Source organism: Chaetura pelagica, unplaced genomic scaffold, assembly GCF_000747805.2.
Source record: "Chaetura pelagica isolate M959 unplaced genomic scaffold, ChaPel_1.0 scaffold90, whole genome shotgun sequence".
NCBI lineage: Eukaryota > Metazoa > Chordata > Aves > Apodiformes > Apodidae > Chaetura > Chaetura pelagica.
Window position 1 is genome coordinate 15,005,662 of NW_009953496.1, and position 6,822 is coordinate 15,012,483.

The window sequence follows — 6,822 nt, forward strand, 5'->3', positions numbered from 1 at the left end:
TGGAGTGGCCCTGCCGCCCGTGCCATGCCCAGACTCCAGAAGGAGCAGTCCCCCATGTGCCCAGGCAAACGGTAGCTCGGCTGCCAGCCAGAGGCACCAGAAGGACGAAGGAAGCAGCTGCTGCAGACTCGCCACCCCTACTGTTCCTGCCGCTGGTGCCACCTGCGCTGGATCTGCCACCGCTGCCTCACCTCGCCTCACCCCCCCGGCTCCAGGAGGACGTGAGCACAACATCTTTTTTTTTCCTTCTCTTTACCGACCGGGTACATGTACATATCCAGTTTTCCACACACACACACTGAAAACTTTTACAGTAAAATGGTATTTTAAACACACAATCTCCGAGAGGAGCTTATCAATCGGTTATATATCCGGTGGAAGCAAGCCGGCCCCAAGCCAGGGATGGACCCACCGAAATAATTAAGAAGGCTATCTTTAATATATAATCTGGTGTCAGAAAATCCTGATAAACAAACAGGGCGATTGTGCCCTGAGATAAGGCAGCTTCGACCCAAAACCGGGTTTGGACCGCGACAAAAAGGGAAGAACGATGGTAGGAAGAGAAAGGAATATACCAGAAGCAGTGGGATATGTGCAAATCTACTGAACATACACAAGACACAATCTGCATCACTGGCAGGCCCATTTTATGCTGCTCTACAAGTGTGCAGTACTTCTTTATCTGGCTGAATTCGCATTTTAGTATGATTTTTCATTTTAAAAGAAGCTCTGCAGTTTGGTAAAGGAAAAAAGAGAAGGCTATCCCTACACAATCATAATGGAAGACAGATGGCAAAGAACTGTGAGATCAGTGAATGATAAAGTACACCAGACTACAGCAATAACCTCTAGCAGATCCAATTATCTCTGATTTTGCTTGAATGACTATCACAGCTTTGCAGCCTTTGTAGCAATAGAAGATGTTTTCCCTTCCCAGGCTTGTGGTTCCTATATTAAATCAGTCACATTTACAAACAAATCTGTGCTTTCATAATTCCCTTCACTAAATTCTTAACAGGGCCAAAGGCCTTTCTGTTACACTGCAAGTCCATTTCTCCACAGATGCTTTGTAGATGAGATGCCTCTCTTCAGCTCCTGTTTTTCTGCTTCAGAAAAACATTGCATTTGCAAAGGTTGCAAGGGCTGTGACATCATCAGAACTTCAGGTAGTGTCCTGGTTTGAGCCAGGATGAAGCCAATTTTCCTTTTACTGATTTTTTTTCCTTCAAACCAGGACATAAAGGAAGTTGGGCAGAGGACGACTATTGGTACCTTACAAAATGCTATATAAATTACCACTCTTAGTAGATGTGCATAGATTATTTTTTTCCCTGGAACTGTATATGGTCAAAGCAAAACCCCTCAAAATGTTGCTCAAGAAAAATCTATAGTTGATCCTATCTCAGCACAGGATCTCTGGATTCCCCCCCCCCAGTTCTTCCACTTACCTCTTTCCGCTGTATCTCAATTATCAGTGTGTGGAAAAACAGAACACAGATATTAAATGTATTTTTCTTTTATTAACTGCTCATTTCCAAATAGCATTGATGTAATAATTTCCTTGTCCAGTCTAAACTCTATTTTAGTGGTACTAGCTGCTTTTCAGGGGCTTCACTATTTTTCTTTTTATAATTTGTTAAGATTTTTACATCTCACTGTTAATGGAATCTCTCAGGAGGAATTTCATTGAGAAGAAGGTGAACTAATAAACAGGATACAGCAAGTGTAAACAGGCATGAGGACATAGAGGCTAAAATCACTTTTTTGAGGCCTTTTTACTGTACAAGAAAAAAGAAAACAAGAGTTCAACTTGCCTCCATTCTCAGACTTCTCTGAAATGCTAGATATTTTCCAATAAGCTTTCATCTGGTCTGCATTCCTGTAAGAGAATGGTAGCTTAGTTATAAGCACCAATTTTTAGAATATTATTTCTCTAGATTTATGCTGGTACCTTACAGACCATGCACATATAACCTACATCTCCTCAATGGAGGTTTATTAAAATATTTGATCATTTTAAGGTGAGTGTGTGGAAAACTACAAAGCAAACAAGAAAACAGAAGGGCATGTCTGCATTGCCCCTGAGCTTGCAGCAGAGCTCATACGTACATATCACATTTTATACGGTTAACATTGTCCTATGCCCAGATTATGGCTCCACAACTCAAAACCCTCCGTGGTCTCAAAGAGTAAGGAAAGGCCAAACATGCTGGAAGCAGTTTCAAAGCTGGGTCTTTATGCTTCATGACAATATTGATTGCTCTCCCCTATGTGAGACTCCTGGCTGTGTGAATTTTATTCCATTTCCATTCTAGCAAACGTAGTTGACAGAAGTGACTCAGGGTTTAAGCTAACTACTGACGCTGTAAAGGGGCAGAAAAGGGTACTGAAGACCACAGTCTCTAAACTGACAGGAAATTTTAACTCTTCAAGCACTTTGCAGCTGTTCCATCAAAGTCAACAACTTAAAGCTGTGAGCAGCATGAAGTGCTGATAGGTTTGAAACTGCCTTTGGAATTGGTGTAGCAGGAGTGAAATGCTCACACATGTAGCATAGATGGTAGTGGTTACTTGCAGGAGGTCAAATGATAAAACATTTTTTCTTCAAAACCCCACCACTCAACCCTCTAGACCAAACATATAGCAGGAGAAACATACTAGAGTTGCCTAGGACATGACTGTATGTCCTGGTTTGAGCCAGGATGAAGCCAATTTTTCTTTTTACTGATTTTTTTTTTCCTTCAGTAAGCTTTCTTGTAACTAGCAACAGTGTGTTCTGCTAGGCTGATAAGACAGTGGAATGTTTTTCTAACTACTGAGGCTTCAAGGCTGCACCTGCACTCTGCCGGCTCAGACACTATGGGGAGATCTGGACCCCCCCCGTAGGAGGCTGAGTTAGACGGACAGCAAAATTGGCCAAAGATATTCCATTCCATATATCTACGTAAGCTGAAAGGAAGGTCAGAGATCACAGAAGACAACTTCCTTCCTTCTTTTTCTTCCCTTTTCTTCCGTCCATGGCCGGTGTCCAGGGAGGACTCTGTTCATCCATCACCGTTGACCCTTAGGCTCGTGATCTCCTGACCCCCATAACTCTCTGCTTTCTCCAGCAGCAGCTCCGGGATTCCTCGGGACTCTTCCCAGTTCAGGGAAGTGCTGTGGGAGTTGCTGGGGTGGGGGGAGGCGAGAGGCTTTTGCCCATTCCTGAACATATCTGTACATAATTGTATATATTTTCTTGTATCATTCATTAGTGTTTTAATTAAAGCTGTGTAGTTTAGTTTTCAATCCAGCTAAGTCTCTCTCTTTTTCTCTCTCTCCTTCCTTACCTGGGTTGGGGGGAGGGGGGATCGAGAGCATTGTTGTCAGACCTGAGTCAAACCATGACAAAAGTGAAAACAGTATCTTAGTATGCTTAAATACTCCCGATATGCAGAATCATATTACAACATAAATAATGAGATTCACTTTGAAAAAGACTGGCATATTTCTGTGCTTAAAGGAGCCACACTAAATCTTTCTTGAAATGTTTATTTTCCAGTATGCTTTTTATATTTGTTGGAATGTCAAAATGTCTTTACTTTGTTTCTATATGGCTTCTTACGATGTTCTCTTCTGACTTAAAGTTCAATTTTACAGCAGTACATTTTTCATGAAAGCAAAGTTATGAGCCATCTTCCGAGATTTAACTTCTTTGGCAATACACCAAACTGTCCAAGCTGTCATACTGTGGGAATGACAAGAGGAAAAAAATATTTTCTTTTCTGTCTCCTTCTGTGATGAATCTTCCACTGCCTCTTTGTGCAATGCAGAATTCAATACATTCACAGAGTCACAGAATCATAGAATATGCTGAGTTGGAAGGGATCCATTAGGATCATCAATTCCGATTCCTGTCCCTATGTAGGGCACCCCAAGAATCACACCATGTGCCTGAGAGCATCATCCAAACACTTCTTGAACTCAGGCAGGCTTGGTGCTGTGACCACTTCCCTTGGGAGCTTGTTCCAGTGCTCAACCACCCCCCAGGTGAAAACCTTTTCCTGATATCCAACCTAAACCTCCTCTGGATTCAGCTTCTTGCCATTTCCCCGAGTCCTGTCATTGGTCACAGAAGTGAAGAGATCAGTACCTGCCCCATCTCTACACCTCCTGAGGAAGCCATAGACTGCAATGAGGTCACCTCTCAGCCTCCTCTTCTCCAAGCTGAATAATCCAAGTGACCTCAACCACCTCTTAAGTCATCCTTTCCAGATCCTTCACCATCCTTGTGGCTCTCCTTTGGACACTCTCCAATACCTTGATGTCCTTTTTATATTGTGGTGCCCAAAGCTGCATACAGTACTCAAGGTGATGCTGCATCAGTGCAGAGTAGAGAGGGACAATCAACTCCCTTGACCGGCTGGCAACACTGTGCTTGATGCACCTGAGGACAGTTGACCCTCCTGGCTGCCAGGGCACACTGCTGGCTCATACTCAGTTTGCCACCAAGTACATATAAATCTGAACTCTACTTGTAAATACATGACCATATTTCAGTATTTGAATAGATCCTCCCTCCCTATTTTATCAGTAAAATACTGGTTATTTCATCATCAATGTGCAGATTTATCTAAATCTGAGTTAATGCCACTGCTTGTCTTCATAAAATGTAAGGTTAAGGGTTTTTTCATGGGGTGCAAATATTCATTCTCATTCCTAGATAAAAATCCTTGGAGAAAATCACCTAATACTTTGTTAGTTATTTCAGGCTTTAATAGTGACTATCTTCAAAGTTCAGTTTAAGCTTTGCAAAGTGGAAGAAGAATTTCCAGGCAATCTTATTTCCTTGACTGTGCTACAGGCAGTAAGAAGTGTAAATAGGGCACCCTAGTGAACATTTAAGCTAATTAAAATATGATTAAGACAGTTTTGCATGTCTCAATTTATAACTTGTATTGCAGTAGAAGTGAAAAATCTTAAAGCTGTTTTTTGTAAGAATAGCCCACAGGTCTGTTGTGGTAAATTTCCACTTTATCCAACAACTACACTTATTTAGAATATTATCTGAACAGAAATTGAAAAGAAATTCTATGTTAGATCTTTCTACTTGCAGAATACAAATTAAAATTCTGACAGTAAAATCTCGAAACTTCAGCATTTTTTCTTAAGTGACGAGAAAAGACTGGAAAAACTGCTTACTTTTATCACAGAAAACCCACAATGTAAGGTACAAAGTACTATTTCTCAGATGCTGCTGTGGAAACACACTAGACAGCTCAGTCTTTTCAATTTTCAGCCCTTTTAAAGCAATACTGTCATCTTTCCTCTGATATCAGCTTCTGAAGGCTTCATGACTCTGTAAAATATAAGTGTGTAGGCCAGCCAGACAATGTATCTGAAGTCCTATCTTGACTCCTCATACTCCTCCAGAACTAACTCAATAGTACGTATTCATAGTTCCCAAGAAATTCTTGTATTATCCATTTAAAAAAAAAAAAAAAAAAAAAAAAAAAGACTCCTGGCCTATTTATTGATGTCACAACATGGCACAATTCCTTCTGCACTTAACTTTTATTTTTCACTTCCACATTCAGGCAATAATTTTCTTCCTTACACCCCTCAAAGTACTATGAGTTTGCTAGTAGTTTCCAATTATGAGTATGGTAGTAGTTTCCATCAAAGAGTTGCATTTCCCACAAAGATTTATACATCTTTGCCATTTTATCTATATTAATATTGCATTTTAATGACCGCTACTTATACAGTCCTTGATGGAGTGAGTCTCTCCTGTGCTAAAATCCACACATCAGGAAGAGAGTAATAGCATGTCATAGATCAGTTCTTATCTCTTTGAATTTTTTCCCTGGTTAGTCTCATTCTTGGTTAGCAGCCCTAAGTGATGGGACAATCATACAATTAGCAATTTTTATGTGGCTGCCTTGTGAAGCTGCATTTACCTCACACCATGCACAGAGTGACAAAGATGTTTTACCAGGCAAGAACTCCTCTGCAGTATGTGAGCAGCAGATTCAATAAACACATTTCATTATTTTATATAAAATCATTAATTTTACTATTCACCAGTTCAGTACACAGAGACATAGGCAGGAATCCTTACACCTCCCTGCAGCAGTATATTAACTTAAGAATTATAAAGATATTCTCAGTTTTAACTCAAAATTAGAAACAAGCAAAATTGGGTTCATTATCAAATACACACATAAACATACATATATTTATATATTATACATAAGGCCAGATACAAACCATGCACTCAGTACTATAGGCATTCATGTTGATAAATGTAAGCATTCTTTAAAAGTGATTGTGAAAACTTATATTTCAATTCACTCTACAGGAATGTTATTTTTATGCAGGAAAGCCAGGCAACTGCATGTTCTCAAGCTGTTTCAGACTTCCTGTTCAAAGATGTGGTTTAATTATATTTTGCATATCTTTTTGAATGATCGTTATGTATTCATCATTGTCAGAAGGCATATGAAAATGTTACAGCTTTTAAATGAGTGTCAACATTTTATGTATCTCAAATGATCTCTGTTTTTTTTTGTTTGGATTTTAGCAGTAATTGTGTTGCTGCCTGAAATATGTTCTTTTTTTATTATGTGAAAAAACAAGACTATATATTGGATGTGAGTTTAGATGCTTATTTGCATCTCAGAAATAAGTATTAAATGTATTTCAATAGTTTGTTTTGCTGGATATGGAAGCAGTTCAGTGTAAAATAGTACACTGTCATGATGAAGTGACAAAAGCAATCCTAACCTCAGCATAAGTTTATATTCTCAAAATCAGCAGTTAATGGACGTACCTCTTTGTTCT